The 20,186-nt window shown below is 42.3% G+C and overlaps 1 protein-coding gene and 1 long non-coding RNA gene across 3 annotated transcripts in view; one reads left to right on the top strand and one right to left on the bottom strand.

Moving 5' to 3' along the window:
- Positions 1-70: 70 nt before the first annotated feature.
- On the bottom strand, positions 71-17,138 carry LOC144464153 (uncharacterized). Of its 2 annotated transcripts, none has more exons than XR_013491941.1 (4): positions 16,895-17,138; positions 3,585-3,810; positions 3,278-3,490; positions 71-1,581 (listed from the first exon to the last, which is right to left on the bottom strand). It is a non-coding gene; the product is annotated as an uncharacterized LOC144464153 (long non-coding RNA). The 2 variants fall into 2 exon arrangements; XR_013491940.1 differs by having other exon boundaries at positions 3,585-3,746.
- A 964-nt stretch (positions 17,139-18,102) lies between these two features.
- camkvl (CaM kinase-like vesicle-associated, like) overlaps positions 18,103-20,186 on the top strand; it is a 55,124-nt gene continuing 53,040 nt past the window's right edge. Inside the window, exons 1-2 of the mRNA XM_078170005.1 lie at positions 18,103-18,199; positions 18,290-18,381. The gene's annotated coding sequence lies outside the window, so the exon portion shown is untranslated. The remainder of the gene's footprint in view (positions 18,200-18,289; positions 18,382-20,186) is intronic.

Genomic DNA, 20,186 nt, shown 5'->3' with positions numbered 1-20,186 from the left:
TTCACAACACTTTTTTAAACATTGTTTGATGCTAAATGTGGCAAAATGTTGATGTTATTTTCAGCGTGAGCCACTTTACAAACGACACCCCATACATATAGGCTCAATTACCATAGTGTTAGCTCATTTGGTGATGGATGGTGACTTAACAGACATTCATTAACATGAAAATCTTTGAGATAATTACTTTAATTTTAACTTTAATTTATCGCTTCATATTAAAATAGTTTCTGATGATTGCATCCCCAATGTTGTTTTCTATCTCTTCAATTAAAACACTTGAAGTGACCCACACATGCTGTTCCACCTGTTCTTTACATAGCCAGTAGCCTACATTGTGATATGTAGTTCAATTTAGAGCACTGATTATCTGGATTAGCTGGTCCTGGATAGATTTCCCAGGTCATTCTGATCCAGATTTTTTGTGTGTTCCATACTGTCATTACAGGTCGAGCATGCTGCCAGACAATACCTCTAAATGCCACAAACAACAACAAGGGCCACGTCCTTAACCTAGTTTACTGTTGAACTACGTCAGAGGCATAAGGAGAGGCTCTATAGACTGGATTTGGTGTCCGTAAACAAATGTATTGTGATCATGACACAAGACAAAATGTTTTGTCAATAGCTAAAACCTTCTATTGTGTAAATATCATCAGGGCAAGTGAAGGGAATACTAGAGCCCTCTTCTCCAGTGAAATGGTTGCTCAGACCACCTGAAATCAAAATGAACCCTAACCTTTTTAATCAACAATGCTCTGCTATTTTGAGTTTTTCCAACTCCAAAAATTATGAGCGGCAAGCACCATTAAACTGTCCCCAGCTGCTGTCTTATATGACCTAAGTCCTCTAACTGAAAATCACACTTTGCTTCTCAGCTTAAGTTCAGGTCCCACTTGAGGTCCTGGGTGATGATGGAGCCCAGGAAGTGAGAGGACGACACACCATTTCCACTGTCTTTAGAGAGTTTTGCGCCAGGTTTTTCTGTCCGCACCCGGTCACCAGATGGCCGATTTCCCCACCAGCGATATGCCCAATGAGGGAGGTATCAGCAGATAACTTCAAGAGCTTGATGGAGTGGTGGTGAGGTGCAGCTGTTGGAGTACATGGAGAAGAGCAGCGAAGAAAGGACACAGCCATGAGGGGAGTCGGATGCATGTTTACCAAGCTTCATATGCTGCTTCCTGTCGACAGAAAGTCTGCTATCCTTCTGCAGGTGCAGTTTGGAGAGCATGTCCTGCAGCAGAGCCAAAATAATGGTAGTTAAAGCAGAGCTGGAGTCTACAAACAGGATCCTGACACACTGTAAGTTCCTAAGGAACATAGATGGATTATTGAACGGGTCTACTGGGTACAGGCCCAGGGGCCCAAAGTGTCAGTGGGCCCTATGGTATTCGCTTGCAAAATGTCACATGAACCCATACCTACCAGAAAGAGACTCAACGTGACCATGAAGAGACACGAGATGACCAAAAAGAGATGCGAAAGAACTGCTATGTAGGAGGGTTGGTGTGGCCCTTTGCATATCTGTGCCCAGGGGCCCATTGTCTCATAATCCACCCATGCTGAGGAGTTTGGGCTCTGGAGGATGAAATGGAGGGCTGTGTTAACTGTGTCCTGTACAGAGCTGTTGGCTCTGAGTGAGCTGTGGGAGGTCAAGGAGTGGGTCAGTGATGGATTTGAGCATGGACAGGACAAGGTGATGGGTCTGGAGTTGTTAAGTCCTGTGTGTTTTTGGGGGTGGGGATGATGGTGGATGATGGTTTCAAAGCAGGCTAGTACATGGCATGTCAGTGAGGTGTTAAGATATCTACAGCTGATCAACACAGTGCTTCAGGGTGGAGGAGAGACCGAGTCTGGCCAGACTGCTTTGCGGAGGTCATGCCGAACACAACACTCTACAGAAGTCGTAGTCAATGCTTTGGTCACATCACATGTCGACTACTGCACTGCTATCCTGGCAGACATCCCCAACTAACTTCAACTCATCCAGAACTCTGCAGCATAGGTTATTACACGTTTAAGGTATTGTTCACGAGTGAGGGTAGAATGGAGCATGAGATGGATCGGTGTGGCTTCTGCAGTGGTGCGGGCACTGTGCCAGTCCGTCGTGGTGAAGAGGGAGCTGAGCTGGAAAGCAAAGCTTTCGATTTACTGGTCCATCTACGTCCCAGCCCTCACCTATGGTTATGGACTCTGGGTAGTGACTGAAAGAATGAGATCGCAGATACAAGCGGTGGAAATGAGTTTCCTCCGTGGGGTGGCTGGGCTCAGCCTTAGAGATAGGGTGAGGAGCTCGGACATCCAGAGGGAGCTCAGAGTAGAGCCACTGCTCCTTCGCATTGAAAGGGGTCAGTTGAGGTGGTTCGGGCATCTGATCAGGATGCCTCCTGGGCGCCTCCCGCTGGAGGTGTCCCGGGCACATCCCACTGGTAGGAGGCCCCGGGGCAGACCCAGAACAAGCTGGAGGGATTACATATCTCGTCTGGCCTGGGAATGCCTTGGAGCCCCCCAGGAGGAGCTGGAAAGCGTTGCCGGGGAGAGCGATGTCTGGGGCGCTTTGCTCGGGCTGCTGCCCCCGCGACCCGGCCCCAGATAAGCGGTTGAAAATGGATGGATGGATAAGGTCCACTAAACACATACCCCCAACACACACCCCTGTTGGTTCAATTCCACAGTCTCCCTGTGTCACAACAGATTAACTTTAGAATCTTATTAATAACATTCAAGGCTCTTCATGATCTTTCCTTTGGTTATCTCGCAGACCTGCTTCGGAGCTATACCCCCTCCCACTTCCTAGTGCTAACTGCCATCAACCCCAGCACAGTTGGTGCCAGGACTTTTTCCTATGCTGCACCCAAACATTGAGAATACTCATACTGGACTCCATTACAGAATTAAAAACTGCTCTTAAAACCCACCTTTCTACTCACTTTAATTGCAACAACTGCATTTCATTCTATCTAATTTTAATTCATTGCTGACATGTGCTTTGTTGCTTATTGTTTATTGCTTTTTTTTAATTAAGAATAATGAATCTATCCATCCATCCATTTTCATCGGTTTATCTGGGGCCAGGTCACGGGGGCAGCAGGCTGAGCAAGGCGCCCCAGACGTCCATCTCCCCCAGCAACGCTTTCCAGCGCCTCCTGGGAACCCAGAGTGAATAATAAACAAAAACAATATTTACATTTTCTGTTTTCCCTCAGGGACAGGAGAATTTCAAAGTGATTTTATTTGAGATGCTGGGTCAGCACTCACATGTTTCCGTGTTTACCTGGGGGAAAAGGGGATGCCCTCCTTAACTAAGCCATTAATGCTCCAATATCGCCCATCTGTTCCTAATGTCAGTGGCCATGTGCCCTCAGATTCTTCAGAACACAGTAAAGGATGATTGGTTCATAATTCTTTGGAGAGCTGCGGGTGACCTGGGTCCTCATTCGGCTGATGCTGGGTCAGCTTTTAAGGTCAGCATCAGTCCATTGTAAGCCTGTCTCAGGAAAGGAAATCATTATTATTATTATTATTATTATTATTATTAATAGTATGTAGTAATGTTGTTGATAATGATATTGATAAATTACTTCTTATTAGGAATGCTTCCTTCTGCCTCCCGTTGAAGGTGTTTCAGGCACGTCCCACTGGTAGGATGCCCCTGGTTAGACCCAGAACACGCTGAAGGGATTACATATCTCATCTGGCCTAGGAACACCTTGGGGTCCCCCAGGAGGAGCTGGAGAGGGCCACTGGGGAGAGGTGCGTCTGGGATGCTTTACTCAGAAATTAAACTCTTCAGTCATCTGTATGTATCTACAAAACATTCATTGTAGAGTTTAGTTAAGAGATGGCAGGGGGTATGAGGTGTTTTTTATACCTGTTGGTCTGAATAATGGGACTCTAAGAAAGTTCCAACACTGCATGCAGGAGAGAATGTCGTCAGGCAGGCTCGTTGCACTGCGGTCAACTCCAATCCCAATAAAACAGACAGGCAACTCGACTGCCCTTCTGTTCAACCCTTCCCTGTCTTTATCATCATCACATCTGCGGATGATGTTTGACGTTTTAATTCTGTGGCTCTCCATTTCAGAAATACGGGTAATTCTACAAGCTCTGATAAGACCCAGGAACTGGGTCAGACTGGAGCATGAATCCTTTTGTTTTATTATCCCTTTACTAGGTCTTGATAACTTCCAAATAATGCGCTAAAATGCACTTAACCAACAACAAATCAATACTTAATTTTTACACACCTGTTGGGTTCTATTTTTGAGTTTTCTCAAGTAAAGTTGTGCTACGTACGGGGTTGTTATTGAGTGATAAATTATTATTTCATGGGTGCCTGGCATTAGTTCCCAAATTGTGTCTGCCAATAAGAGGTGACAAATAACCATTATGATTCATCATTAATTCATCATTAATTCATGATCCTCTCAGTTGTTACATTTTCACTCTTATGGACACTGTTATTATTGGTAATTATTACCTCATGATTAGTTTTTTCTTTTTCATTCATCTTGGAGGTAACAATTCATATGAAGATTTAACAGAAGTTGAATTTACATAGCTCCTCTATTCAGTTTGGCAAACCCGTAAACATGTACATTGCTTTCTATTCACATAATGACATGGAATAGAGCGAAATTACCAAATAAATAAATAAAATAAAGGATACATATATCTGTATACTCAGGATAGGGCCCAAACATTGGTGTGCTATGCGTCAACACCTTTAAACAGAATTCAATCACAACTAATTAAAAGGACAGAAAAAAATGATAGTAATAATAATAATAATAATAGTACTACTACTACTACTACTAATAATAATAATAATGATAATTATATTCTAACCTCCATCTACACTTATATCATAAATTCTACTTTCCTTGCGCCATCTTTACTGGTAAAAAACTGACAAACTGCAAAAAAAAACAAACTATATCTAAATATATATATATATTAAAAATATATATTAAAAAAAACTAGGAAAAAAGTGAAAAAAGCTGGGGAAGAACTATATTTATAATAATTATGATTACATTTTAGAATTATGTTACAGAATTATTAAAATTCCTAAGCACTCCTTACAGTTCATTTTCTTGTTTGTTTGTTTTTAACTGTCTTTCTTCTTCCTCTTTTTTATTACTAATTTTCTTGTTTTTATTTTTCTCTTTTTACCAATATCTTGTGCCAGAGAATGTCTCAAATTACAGTCACACTAGGTACAGTAACCACAATTTCACGTTCACAACCAGAACAACCAGGGGGTTCCCTAGGTCAGGGTCACTCACTGGGCCCAGTTTTAGAACAATAGAGTTTTAAATATCTGGCAAGATATACAGATAAGAAGTATCTTGAAGGAGCAAATGCAAAACCAGTGCCTTGCAGAGTAACAATATGAGTTATTTTATTTTAGTTAGTTTTGTAAGTACACAATAGCATGCCAGTTAGCTTTTGTTTTTTCCCCCAAAGTATAGTTTTTATTTAATATTTCAGTTAACTAAAATGTTTTTCTTCATACTTAAGTTTTATGCATAAAGGACCATTATAAGTATTCACAGCTGAACAATTAAGTACATATTAGTTCATTAAAATAATATTTAATAGTCGTTTTCCAAATAAGTTATCATATACTACTCTATAAAACTGAATTTGGAGTTACTCAAGATCTGCCCATCATAGATTTTAATAATGGCTGAGCAGCAGTTAGTTCCTTATTCATCCCTCGTTTGTTCCCTGGTAATTTATCTGATCATTAAATATTAATATTATAATATTATCATTGAGATTAAAATGTGGGGGGAGAGTAGTCTGAATTGGGTTCTGGAGCAGTGCTCCACCTCACACATCGCACTCATCCGCCAGCCGCGAGCGATTCCAAGCCAGTGAGCGTCACATCCACCGCGTGGCGCTGAGAAGCTGCACCAGTTGGTTTCTCCTGCTACGACTGCTCACAGCGGCCCATGTTTTCTGTTCACTCGCTCACCCGCATCAGGTGATACCCTGCAAGGGTAACGATTGGCTCTTGTCTCAGACCTTCCCCGAGGTGATTGGTGGAGTGACGAGCACTCAGCATGTGACCTCTACAATGAGCTTCCGCCCACAGGAAGAAGCTCAGCGAACACGGCGCTTTAATACGGTGGGAGGTGTAGAAGCACTCTTTGTCATGGTGTTCACATAGTCGCGAATTTACTGTTTTGAAAGCGAGGTTGCCTTTAATATAAAACTGCTGCGTGGACATGTTAAAATCTCCCGTTTTATACTCTTTATATTTGGTGTATTGATAAATGAACAGCGACATGGACGCCCGTGGCATGCTGGGAAACAGCGCCGTTTGCATTGGTGTCTTTCTTTCGTGCATGAAACTTACGGCTAACTACAAAGAAGATGTTTACTTAGTAGTAAGTAAGTAAGTAGTTCGCTATAGTAAATAATAATAATACAGAACAACAACAGCAATAAAAAAAATGTAGCTTAATAGTCCATTGGGAGGTAGAGAGAGAGATAATGCAGAAAGGGTGAAGTAGCCTAGGCTACACTTGTTTTAGTTGTAAGCAGTTTTTAAAAGGTTTGTTTTTAGGGTTTTCTTGAAGGTGGAGTGTGAGGAGGAGTTTTTGATGTGTTTAGGGAGTTAGTTATTTTATTGACAAACAAATAGCCTACAATATTTGGGTCCAAACAAAATACAAAAAAACAAAAACATATTTAAGATAAACCCATTAGTAAAGATAATACTAAAAACACAGATTCCCATCATTCATCAGAGGCCTGCAAGAAGTGTATGTGACATGACTAATATTCTTTTATCAATGTCCACAAAGAGTTCAGTAGAGTCATGTCCATATTTGTCATGGACGTGCTGTGTAAGAGGACACACAAGCATAAATTCAATAAACTGCACCCACAAACAAGCTGGAGGGCCAGATGTCCCACAGTCTAGATGAAAACTTTGGGTTTGGCCAAGGCCTGGATGATACCATTTTCTGAGACAAGGAGCCTGCACATATACTGATATATTAAAGCACAGGCAGGTAGGCACATCAACATTTAAAAACATTTGGCTGGCACTGCACCATCGTGGAAGTTTAAGAAGTAGTCTCATGCCATCGTCGTAGGCCATGTTGAGTCTTTGCATATTGCTCTTCCTGTAGAGCACCATATTAGCTTCCGCACACAACTTGCAACACTGTGGATATCTCTATCAGATAGATAAATCACTGATAATAAAATGACCAAGATATTTCATCTCATTACACACTTTGAGAGCAACATCAGATATGAAGAATTCAGGTATTAAGTATAAAGTGGATGAACAAACATATTCGGATAGACGGCTTGGTAGGTCTTGTATTTTGTTCCCTCTTTAGATCTTAATTTTTCAATCATCCCTCTACGGTCTCTCATTAAAGCTTGCACTGAAGGGAGCCTTGCCTCCGACAGGCAGATTAGGTTAGGTATAGTAGACCTCACCCCAAGTAGGTATCTCACCCCAGTCATGTAATGAGACTCAACTCGACTTTCAGGGCACTTTTAACCAAGCCTCACACCCATACGAAATAGCTGAAGAGAAAGCAGCCTCAAAAACCTTTAGTTTGACACAAAATGGGGCATCATAGCTGGTGGATAAGAAGACAATTAACTCGTTTATGTGCTTCATCTTCTCTTTTACATGTAGGGCAAGTGAGGTTCGGGCATTTCCAGCAGCAGTGAAGGTGGCTCCAAGATATGTTTAACTGTCACTGTTGCCAGGATAACTGTGTCATCCACCAGTGTTGGAGGCATATCAGAAATCCATCATCTCCACATTGTTGTTTAAACCTTTGAATAAGCATGTCAGCACACATCACAAACAGGAAGCAGGATGTGGGGGATCCTTGCCTCACCCTGATGGAGGATGTTATTGTGGTGATACCCAGGATACTTGTTGTCACACTGTATATTGACATCAAAGCCAACAACATAGTAACTCCACACCCCAACTACAATCCAACTACAACCACAGTTTAATTAATTCTGACAGAACGGTTTGTGCGCTATATTTCCTCATGGTATTTTTTAAAGTAAGACGAACTGTTTGGTCTACGTTTGGTCTACAACAGGTGAGTGTCTTGCTTTATGGTACCAGTGAAGGTAATATAACGATTTAAAAAAGCCATTTAAAGATTGCTTTCACAAAACCCACCTCCAGAAATCACTGGATCTTTAATATTTAGTACTTTGAAGTAGGAGGTACAGATTAGTCAGTGGTTTCAGTCTCCCACATGCTCCCTGCTGTGACTCTATTCTACCACTAGATGGCAGACAAACATAACCTCTCATTCACTGCGCTATACATGGTTGAGATGCTTTGTGGCTGCACCTCTTGATTTCATCAGTGTGTTTTCCACAGGCAGCTGTAAACTGAACAGTATAACACACCTGAGCAGAAATGTTTAATAACACCCCCAGACCCTACGGAGGTGTCATTAACTTAAAGCCCGGTGGGACAGGTGTTAAATAAACACGGCCAAATGTCACAGCTGGCGAGGAAGGATATTTGATCCTCAGCCCACAGGTAAGGTATTCATTGTCCTTTCTTATGAAGGAATTCAGGCTAAATCGCCATTAAACGGCTTTGTGGACACGTGCACACCAACAGCGCCGTAGGCGGCAGTGAAACATCCTGCTTCCTCGGTCATGTAATAAGTGGCCAATGCAAGATCCTCTTCACATGGAGAGATAACAGGGAGGAAAGAGAGGATGTACGTCTTGTTTGACAGAGGAAAGAAATATTGTTTTTTGAAATGAATGAAATTAGAAAGTGGAGGATCTTCAAGGACAGTAGATGGTAGTTGTCTGTCCTGTTTGTCTCTTGTGCTGCAAACACATCCATTTTACTTGCCTATTACCCGGCAAAGAAAGTTGACAGCTCTTGAATTGCTTATAAACCTCCCTGTGTTTTATGATGATATCAAACAGTTTTTTGTCATCTGGGGTTATTGCCCCCTAAAAACAAAGGCAGCCTATTTCAAGTTGGAAGAGAAAAGAGATATTTCTGGGGCCATTTTTTTCAGTTGACCTTGGTACACCTCAGGAGGAGGAGGAAATAGTATGACCCAAATCATCACGGGTGTCCTTGAAGACACACTCTTATTAATAACCTCTGGAATCTGGAGACCACCTCTACTCCTCTCCACTCCTCTCCCCTCCTCTCCGTTTTGATCTTCCCTGTCCTAACTTTTATTCCACCTCCCTTCTTGTCTGCGCACACCTTCACTTTCACTCGCACAGACCCCCCAAGGCCCCCACAGGGCCTTAAAATCAATCTGACAGAGCTTAAAATAATCAACCTAGTTGTGGAAGAGGGCTTACCAGTAACATGTACAGTAGCTCACTTCCTCACTCCCTCCTTCCCCCGCCTCCCTCTGAGTGTGAGGACTGCCAGCCATCTCAGGACTCATGTAGGTTTCCTTTCATTTCAGTTTTGGCCTCGGTGGCATTTACTTAATTTCATTTATTTATTTTCATTTATTTATTTCATATTTGTGTGGGCAGTCATGAATTTTCTTTATTTTTCTTCTCAGATTTTAGTGTTTCCTTTGGAGGAAATTCATTTTATTATGCTTTTTGTTTGTTTGTTTGTCAAAGAGGGAATATATTTGTGTTTAGCGGAGGGGTCTAGAACAAAATTACACTGTAAGTACTTTTTTTACCCATTACTGAATGATTTAAAGGTACACACAGGGTATCGGCATACCTGTGTGCCCTTTCTGTCGCAGTTAACCTTAGAAACAAACTTTAATATACCATATAAATGTTCATTATGGTGAGAAAGGGTGAAGAACTTTATTTTACAACTCTATTAAAACTATATTAATCTATTTAATCATCACTTTGAAACCATAAACACCAATGTATAAAACTGAAACCTGTCATCCCTGCCTTGTTACAAAGCAGCAACCTCCAGGGCTGAAAAGGAGACATGTACAGTTGCAGCCACATTCCGATTTAAGCTGCCATGACATGCCTCTACACACCACGCCCACCTATAGACCATTTAAATAATGGACATAGCTATTGTGACGTCACCCATTGCTTTGTGGACTGCCGTTTTGAGGCCTTGAGTTTTTCATTTCAGCCGTTGCCGTCTTGGTTTTTAGGAGCCACAGGTGACTGTATCTGTGCAAGAGGCTGGCGCTGTGGAGGGGGGGGTGGATCTGACTCATACTGCGGCGACTGCTAGTGACATCTCGCAGACAGGTTGTCAATCAAGCGGCTCCACCCTTAAATATGTGTAACTTTAAGCCTTGATCAAATGTAATCGGGTGAGTTAGCCTAAATAGAAATTCACCCCCGTACAGTTCTCATGAATGTCGAAATGAGCTGTAGAAACCAAAACTGTTTTTATTTTTTTCACCAAGCTGTAAACATGTTTATTTACGCTGTAAAGTTGGGCATTTTGACATGGGAGTCTGTGAGGATTTACTTTGTGTTGGAGCCAGCCTCAAGTGGCCATTAAAGGAACTGCAGTTTTTGGCACTTCCACAATGGCTTCGTTTCTCAGTCTCGGAGGTTTGCTGCTTGGCTACAATGCGACATAATGACCTCATATTAGGCCAAATGTAGCAATAATCCACTTTATTAAATTACTTTGTTCATTATACATGAAGACTTGATTCACCTTATAAGTAACCCTAGCTAACTTGGTATTTACTTCAGGGCTTCCACTACTGGACTACAGAGCAAAAGGGGCTGATCATGTAGGTATGGCAGGGAGTCATGTAGCTGGTGGGCAGGGCACGTATAGCTGCTCCAGCTGCAGCTGTACCTACTGGCTAAAAAATGAAGCAAACGCAGAACTCCCAAAAACTGAGTAATTTCCATCTAAAGCCGTTGCTGCCCCCTTATTCCCTATTCCCTTTTTACTTAAATAGAGGTATCCAATAAGTATTTTATTACCCTGTATCCACTAAACAATTACACCGTAATTTGCGGGCTGTGAATGGCACGTAAATTATAAGCATGTAAGTGAGCACAAGATGATTCAGGATGACTCACGTACATGTGTGTGAAAAACCACCTCACAGGGAAGGGAAGGAAATAAAGGTTATCGGTGCTCCGTAATTGGTGACCCCTGTCTCAGTCGGTGGTGACCCCCAGACAACTGCAGAAATATCATTGATCACCCAGAATAAGAATAGCATCTAGCAGCTGGCCTATGGCCAACGATGAAAACATCTCAGTCTCACTAATTTGGGTAATTAACGACAGCCTTCACGGCGATGCATCCAGCTGAAACTTCAAACAATCCCTATCCCCGTCTGTTACAACCTTTAACTAATGAGTCCTCTTGCCATTTAAGCTGCCACAGCGAGAGAAAAATCGGAAAACTGTAGCGCGACCCAGGTCTGATCCAAAAGACACATTTAATGAAAAACAATCCACTGAAGTCATGGTTCCTTCCTCTGTGTTCCTCTTTCCTTCTCATTCAAATTACGTCTGGTGAAATTATTTTTTTCAGACTGCTACTGATTTTTAAAGGTATGCAAATGTTTCCAGTGTTGAAGTCAAGGAGGCATTGCCCGCCCTACATCACAACTCAAATATAGCTGCACCAATTAAGGCCAACTCTCCTATGCTACATTAAGCATGTGGGAGAAATCATTCTATATTACTGTATTATTTATTTCTCTGTGTTGGACCGTGCAGACACGCACCTTGTCAGTGGAGGAAATCATCCGGAACTTCGGTGAGGCACAGCACACTTAATATGTTTCTGCATGATTGTGACCAAGATTGTATAGATAACAGGGACACATCTAATTCGCATTCATTTTGTTTTCCTTTAGCGGTAAAATAATAAAAGGATCAGAGGGTTTAGTTTAGCCCTAATTGTTGGAATAAATAATCCATCTGTTTGTCTTATTCTTTATTTTATTTCTCTCTTGCTTTCTCTCTTCCCTCCTTCACTATAGCTGTCAGAGGAGGAGTGAGGTAATTACAACCTGCCTCTGACCCACACTGGCCTGCAGCCCAATGAGGAGGACCAGTGGAGGACCACAAAAACAGGAGAAGAAGAAGCAAAAAGAAGATGTATTATGAGACGGATTGATGACAAAAACTGGAGAAAAAGAGGAAGACACAATAGCAGAGCAGAAGAAAAAAATAGAGAAGACAGTGACTGACTGATGGGTGCTGGTGAGTGACAGAAGGAGGTAGAGGAGGGCAGGCGAGATGAAAGGATAGGGGGCGAGCAGGATGGCAGAGGGAGAGAGGGAGGGTAAGCTTCCGACAAAAGGAAGTGGGAGACAATCCAGTAAAACACATGGTGTGCGACTGCATTTGTGTGTGCGCACATGCATTCCCGTACATGCTGGAGCAACAACGTGGCAAGGGAGTGCAAGCAGTCGATGGTCACAGCCCTAATAGCATTATATTACTTGATGCCAAATTTGCAATACACGCTAGAAGGCTAGATTGCAGCCTGTTAGGGATTTAATTCTAAATTAAGCCTCTAAGGAGAAAATTTGCATGTAAATCCATGTACCAAACAATTACTGTATGTATGCACAACAATTAGAAGCATTTAAATCAGAGAGTTAAGACAACTGAGTGGGTGCCGCGATAGCTCGTAAAGATGCTCACACATGCACACACACAAAGGAGTGTGCTCGAGTCAGGGTGATAATTATTAAAATACACCAATTGTTTTTCAACCTCTGTTCTAGCGTGTGAGGATTTTAATAGCCAATACTGTATGTTTCTAAACTCAGAAATGCGCACACATTTGCTACATTGACAGGCTTGACAGAAAAGGAGAGCAGAGAAAGAGAAAAGAATGGAGATAAAACAGTGTGATCCGAGAGACAGAGAGAGAGAAAGGGGAAGCAGAATGTGACAAAGTGAGTGAAGGAGAGCCAGAGCTCTGAGCCCTCCTTCTAGATGGCTGCTGGCCTTGAAGCCTGCCGGCTCTGAATGGCACATTTGGCACAGGGATGTTTGCTCTGAGTCCTCAAAGCTACAATGCATTTTACTTTTATCCCAACAGCTGTGCTTTCTGCTTTGCTTTAATGGCACAATTTAGCCGACCTCTTTTCTCTGTCTCGCTGGAAAACAGGCTCTGTCCAGCAGTGGACGGTCTTTAACAGCGAGTGTGTTTTCTAGCTTAGTTTTGATGCACTCGTGGAGGTGAAGGTCAGTGCTTATCATTACAAATACTCATGAGTCATGATGATGATTCATAATGAAACATAATGGTCATCTCACACCACTGTTACTGTCAGTTAGGAATTTAGCACTAATGCTCTCTTGACCGTATCTGATCCTACCAGGTTGTTGAGAAGTGTCCACTGCTTGATACCCACACATTATTTGATCATTCCATAAACCAGTGGTAGAAAGTAACTAAGTACATTTACTTAAGTACTGTACTCAAGTACAGTTTTGGGGGACTTTGAGTGTTACAAGTAGAGATGAGACTGATCTGATCCAAAATTAGTATTAGTGGGTTCTAATAATAACGTTATTCACTCATCGGATATTGGACATCACTGATTCACTGATCCAGAAATACAATGAAAAGAAAGGATGTGAAAATGTTTGCCATGGTCATTTGAGTAGTACAAATTAACATGGTGCTGTTAGTTGTTATGGTGACAACACACGTCACTAGTCTGAGAACTCCCTCTGGCCTATTTTTACACCTATTTTCCTTACTAAACAGAAAATTAATACCATACACCAATCCAAGTTTCTCTCTTTTACTGACCTAATGTCAGCTTAATTGTCTTGTTAACATATCGTAATACGCACTTCATTCAAACTCTACAGAATTAAATAAAACTCATTAAAACCGTCTTGGTTAGTCTTGTTAGTCATCTAGTTGGTTAGTCCACTGTTCAAACTATCACCAACTCTGGTTTGGCCAAAATAAATCCTCAGTTCACAGAGTTAGATCTTAATCTACCCGCTGTTTATCCTCGCTGTTTTTTTCTGCCTCCCAGCTGTCTGCTGAGCAGCCGCTCTCATGCGGGATTTATACTTCTGCGTCAAATCCACGCCGCACCTACAGTGTAGGCTCTGCGTCCATGCAGAACCGTACCCTACGCCGTAGCCTGACGCGCACCTTCCCAGAAATGTAACTACATGTCGTGGCGATACAGACCTCCTGTCTATTTTTGTAAGCTGAAACCCTTTCCCTCAGTGGAAACAAAGCTTTTATTTACTTTAATTTCACAAATAAGAAACAATAAATTGTGAAGACAATAAAGCCTCCACTAAAATAGCATTTTAAGTCTTGTGTGTGATTTATCCTGGCTTCATATTAGCAGAGGAAATCTCCGCTCATTGCTTGTCTGTTTAGTATAAGACAGTTGTTTTGTCAGTGAAACTTGTGAGTTGTAATGGAGCTGAATTTTGTAATGTTACCTTTGTTAAATGTTGCTGTTGTCCCTGGCTTAATATGAGTAGAGGAAAAGTCTGCTAGCTGCTAGGCTAATTTATACAATGTAAAATGCCATAGGCTTGTGCTAATAACATTAGCATGTTGTATTTGTGGGGAAAATGTGTCCAGATAAAGACAAATGTTTTGTCTGTGAGTTATAGTGAAGCTGATTTGTGTACTTGTGTTTGAAATTGTCTCTATTAAGCCATGTTTAATGTATGTTTTGGATATGTTTTGAATCAACTAAACTTTACAGCACTTCACGGAAGCTCCCCCACCAACTAGTGGTTTGGAGGTGTAACTGCAGAGGGACACAGACACCACTGCACAAGTATAGATGCTCACAACTGTGTGTGTGTAGGCTGCAGCTTAGACTCTGATGCACAAGTATAAATCCTGCTTCTCTTGTTCTTCGGAGGCAGCTACAGTATGTAATCTTTCAACGAACATGCAATAATGGCAAAAAATCAAAAGAGAAATAACAGTTACTGTAATATTTTTTAAAAGTAACGGAGTACTTATTTGAAAGCTTACTACTCCACTGCTTGTTTGGTTGTTGTTGAAAACTTCCCCTCAGTGAGAGAGCGACTTGCCACAAGTTGGCTTGTTTATGCGGAAGTTTACACGGAAGTTAGCAACAGCTGCAATGGCAACGGTACAAATAAAAATGGCTGCCGCTCTGACCATCCTGCCATGTTGATTTGAATGGGAATGTTTGTTTTACAGAGCATTTGGCATTTACTTGTGGAGTGCTCGTCTGCCTGTCTATTCATGTGAGGAGCACAGTGAGTCCCAACACATCAAAGTGTCGCTTACCATCTGAAAATACTTTTACGACACCACGCCCAACTTAAACGAACAATGGCTGGCCTATTCCTTTACAGTCGTTGTATAAACCTGCATGGAGAACATCCTTCGGGCTGTGTTGGGATGGCTGCAAGGAAACTAGTTAGTTAGGTCGAGTGCCTGCTCCAAGTTCAGAACATATTTGGTTGAGGAGAGTCCGACGCTAGGACCTAAAAACAACACATTACTACTTTACTTACAGTGATAGTCTTGCAGCTCATTAAACAAATGGTGAGAGTCACTTGCGGTGCCCTCCCCACACACCATTTTGTAACAAGGCAGACTTAAAAAGCAGGCCTGCACACTGCGGTTTTAACTCATTTGATAGGGTTTTGTCATAGTGTGGATATTTATTTCTCCACACAGTTCTCGCACCTTTATTTCAAATATTCACTTTGAAAACCTTATGAAGGAGTTGTCGATTTGCCATTGCACTCTTTGAAATGCTCTCATTACTTTTGAACTCAAGTAGTAGTTGATAATGGCTTTGCACTTGATTTGTTCAAGTTTTTCAAAACATTGAAGGAGTTGCCATAGCAATCTGCGCTTTGTATGTGAAGGCTATTTAACTTACAGTTCAAATAAAGAGCTTTGGAATACATTTAAATGAGAAAATGAAATGCAATGCAAATTGTATGCAAAACAAGTTCTGGTATTGGCTTTGGTATCGGCAGATATCCAAATGAAGGTATTGGAATTGGATCAGACATGAAGAAAATGGACCAGTGCATCTTACATTAAAACGATATGCTAAGTGCATACAGACACGTACAAAAAAGTGTCTAGTTTGGGCCTCTTTGTCACGTTTCAGATGTCTATGAGTGGCACCAAAGTGACATTTCCCCTCTAATCTTCTCACGTGCTTTCATTTAAGTATTTGTTTGAGGTAAATGTTTACAACATTTCACACAAACTGTTCATATTTAAATGTGTGTGTGTGTGTGTATCAGGACTGTTGCTTTGGAATTTTTTCTTGCCATCATGGCATTGGTACTTTCACTCAAGTAAAAGGTCTGGATACACCACTGTTAAATAGACAGGAGGCGGACACAAGAGCAGGAATACTTGCAAGGCCGTGGGTGTCATTTTAATATTGGGGACACATATGAAACGGAGGGGCTGGGAGTCTTCAGCCAGAAAATGCTGAGCGTTTCACTCACTGTTCTGCATTCTGGTTGATTTCTATGCACCAGTTTGTGTTTTGTCTGCAGCAATAGAGGATGCAAATGTCTTTGATTTTCGCAAAACAAAAGTCTAAAATCTACACCTTTAAACATATGACAGTATAATCCTGCCCAATACAACAGCCCTGATCCTGCATATGATTGGGAAGCTTAGACATAGTGTATACGTATTTGGAAAATGTCATTGTAAATCCAACTTTATAGCAATTTTTGAGGCTATAGATCAACCCCACCCCACCACCCGTACATACATGACATGCATGATAAGCCGAAGTTTATCTGCAAACCCTGTGATGACAATTTGCCTAAACATGCACTCTAATGGTGGCTGTAAGCAGCGCAGAACCACAAGGAACCTTCACTGATTAGACTCTATGCTGATATTTCTATTATTCCAAGTTGTGTGTCACACACACTCACACACACACGCACACACACCTACCTTTGTACAAATGTATTTTCAGCAAATGGAAGCTGCAGCAAACTCAAGGTCTCTTGTGAATGTCTGTGGGAATAGACTGTAAGCACCTGGACAAAAAGGCATAACCGCGAGTGTGTGTGCGTGTGTGTGTGCGTGTGTGTGTGTGTGTGTGTGTGTGTGTGTGTGTGTTTGTGTGTGTGTGCGTATGTGAGATTTGGTAGAAGGCTGCTAAACAGGAAAGAGATATCGTTGCCTCTGCATCAAACTCAACTTGCTCGCTCTGTCTCACACACACAAGACACACAAGCATTCACGTCTCTCCCTCTCTCTCTTTCTCTCCCCCTCAAAGACACACACACACAATCTCACACACACACACACACACACACACACACACACACACACACGCTCCACTAACAAGCATGTGCACAAGCATGCAACCTCACAGACACACAGAAACCCAGTAGTTAGTTCCTGCGTCATTACAGTAGCCATCTGTCAGCAGGCACACATACACCGACTTGGCTGTGTGGATGCACTCACACACACACAAAAAAAAAACCACACATGCACACACAGACACATTGCATATTCACAAACGCGCACATTCAGCCAGGAAATATCTCACCCCGGTGACCCTTTCTGCCCTGCATGCCCTGCTAGTAGTCTGATGGATTTTTACATGAAGCATTACTTTCACGTGGATCAGTCTAAGAGGTGAAAAGTTCCCTCTCCCTATAGTTCTCTCATTTCTTCTTCTCCTTCTCTGCTATTTCTCTCCATCCCTACCCACATGAATCTGTCTGTCTGCCTCTGCCAAAGGCTGATGTCATTGTCCACCAGTGTGCATCCAGTGTGTGAGATGAAATGATGAATGTTGAGGTATAATCCCAGGGTTTAATCCCGACCACTCCCAATCCGCTGCCTGCCTGCCTGCACACACACACACACACACACACACACACCGGACAGCCGGAGAAACTCTTCTGACGGACAGACACACAGACAGTGTGACAGTTTTGTTAAAACATTAAAAGATGCAGGGTTTGGTAAAGGGGGTGGGGTGGAGGAGGACACACATTTGGGCCCCCAGCAGCCTTTAATAATGATCTCACATTATTCAAATATGCCCACCTGCTAGGCACAGAGACAGAGAGGGAGACAGAGAGAGATAGGGATAGAGAGAGAGAGAGATGAAAGATTATTTATTTCTCCTGGTGGGAGACAGTGAGTGAGTGAGAGTGAGTGGGAGGGAGGGCGGCAGTCAGAAACAGGCAAACTAATTCTCACCGAAGAACAGACAGTCGTGCCAGAGCAGGAGCTGCGGTTAGTTCACCTCTCTGACGCTCTTTGCACACCAACAAAGAAACGCTATTAGTGTTAGTTTTTTTTCCTTTCTTTCTTCCTCGAGTCTAGGTAGCTGACAAGTACAGGACCAGAGTTTCCATTTTGGATAGGGGGGCTGCAAACACACGCACCCACACTTCTCCAAGCCGCGACAACTCAAGGTAAGGCACGCTGTATTAACTCAAAGCGCGGTGAATTCATTTCGCTTTAACAACTCGATGTTTAATCCCCTGCCGGCGGTGCAAAGCAGCCGATAAAGAGATATAAAAGAGATGTTTTCTGCCGCGCTGCTCCTGATGCTGATGGTGGTGATGGTGATGCGCGCTGTGCGGCCGCCGCGCGTAAAACAGCTGCAGTGAACATCTCCCAACTGGCACAGAGAAAGCAGAGGGAAAAGTGTCTGGCTGTACATCGTGCCAACATAAAGTTAGACGTCTGCGATGTGTAGAAAACTGACTTGTTCAGCTTTTGAGTGTAAATGAATGACTGTGTGGCTGGTGGAACCTGGCAGCACAGGAGCGAAACTTCTCCTTCTCCTTGTACTTTGGTGTTTTTATCATTATCTAACATTTTTGTCATGTCCAGGCTTCCTGTGCAGCATCACAGCAAAAAAGGATGGTTTCATGAGGGTAGTCACTCTCTCTTAAGTGGTAGGTTTTAACACCAGGATACTCGAAACCTCACATTTACAGCTCCCCATTAAAGTGAGTAATTTTACAATTACAGCTGGTCCACTTACTGTAGTCATTTTGTCCCATTGAGAAGTTCTCCTGGCAGAGTTATTGACTATGTCTGTGATAGTTTGGAAGGAAACCTGAAGTCAAAGCAATGCGTTCACAGTTTCCTCCTCACACCTTCTTCCTTTCACTGCCTGATTCCGTGAAGCTGCATCATAGCGTTTCCAGTTATGCACTTGTTAATTATGCATTAAACAGTCCAGAAGCATCAGCCACTTTACTTTCTCCATACTAGGTCAGCATATTGACTGCAGGCTTATGTGGAATCAAGGCTGGCGCTATTAGGTTATTGAGATAACTGATAGCACAGTGAGCTCAAGTGCCATGTACAGTATGGGGCCGTGCTGTGTGTTTGGAGCATTGCTCATAGGGTTCCAGAGGAGGTACATTTACAGTTTGAATAGTTTCACATAAACACATCAAAAGTGGTTAACTGTTTAGCAAAGCCACAACAGAACGCATATCCTATTTCTTTTTTTTTTGCAATGAAAGCAGAGTCCACCCCCTACTGGCCTCATTAACTTGCTTTATATGAGCTTGTGCAATTTGATAAACGAGGAGAGGAGCAGAGAGAAGAGAAAACATCACAGAAAATCTAGTGTAGGCTACTACACTACTGCACCCCAGAGAGAGACTAAAGGAGGCTGCTGAACTAAGAGAGCGAACAAAGTGGCAGAGGGAAAGAGGCTGGGGATGACAAAAGGGGGGCAGGCGAGAGGGAGAGAGGGAAAAAAAGTGTGGAGAAAAAAAAAAGTGGTCTCTCACATATTCGTCTCGTTTGACTTGTGAGAGTTGTGCCCCGTATTTTCCCAACACAGTCTCTCTTTAGATGGGGAAGAAAAGCTCGCTCTGATTTTATGTAACAACAACGCTGCTCGCACAGTTCACACCTGTCTGCTTTGCTGTCAGCCTCACAACATGCACTGTCACATGATGGTTTCAACCGCATCAGTCATCTGTGTGTTACCTGTGCAATTATCAGCCTCCGCCTCTCCGATTATAGCACTCATTATCCTACACTATCTATCTATCTATCTATCTATCTATCTATCTATCTATCTATCTATCTATCTATCTATCTATCTCCCCACCTTCTTTGTACCAGCCACTGTCCTGTAAGCCAACCTGTAAGTTGAAGTATTTTATGTTTGAACTCATCTCTGGAGACCTCATTTAGAGTTTGTATAAAGGCTGCAGCCTAAAGGACAAAAGGCTTTCAAATCATTTGT

The sequence above is a fragment of the Epinephelus lanceolatus genome, chromosome 8, assembly GCF_041903045.1.
Source record: "Epinephelus lanceolatus isolate andai-2023 chromosome 8, ASM4190304v1, whole genome shotgun sequence".
NCBI lineage: Eukaryota > Metazoa > Chordata > Actinopteri > Perciformes > Serranidae > Epinephelus > Epinephelus lanceolatus.
This window is presented reverse-complemented; position numbering and strand designations above follow the sequence as displayed.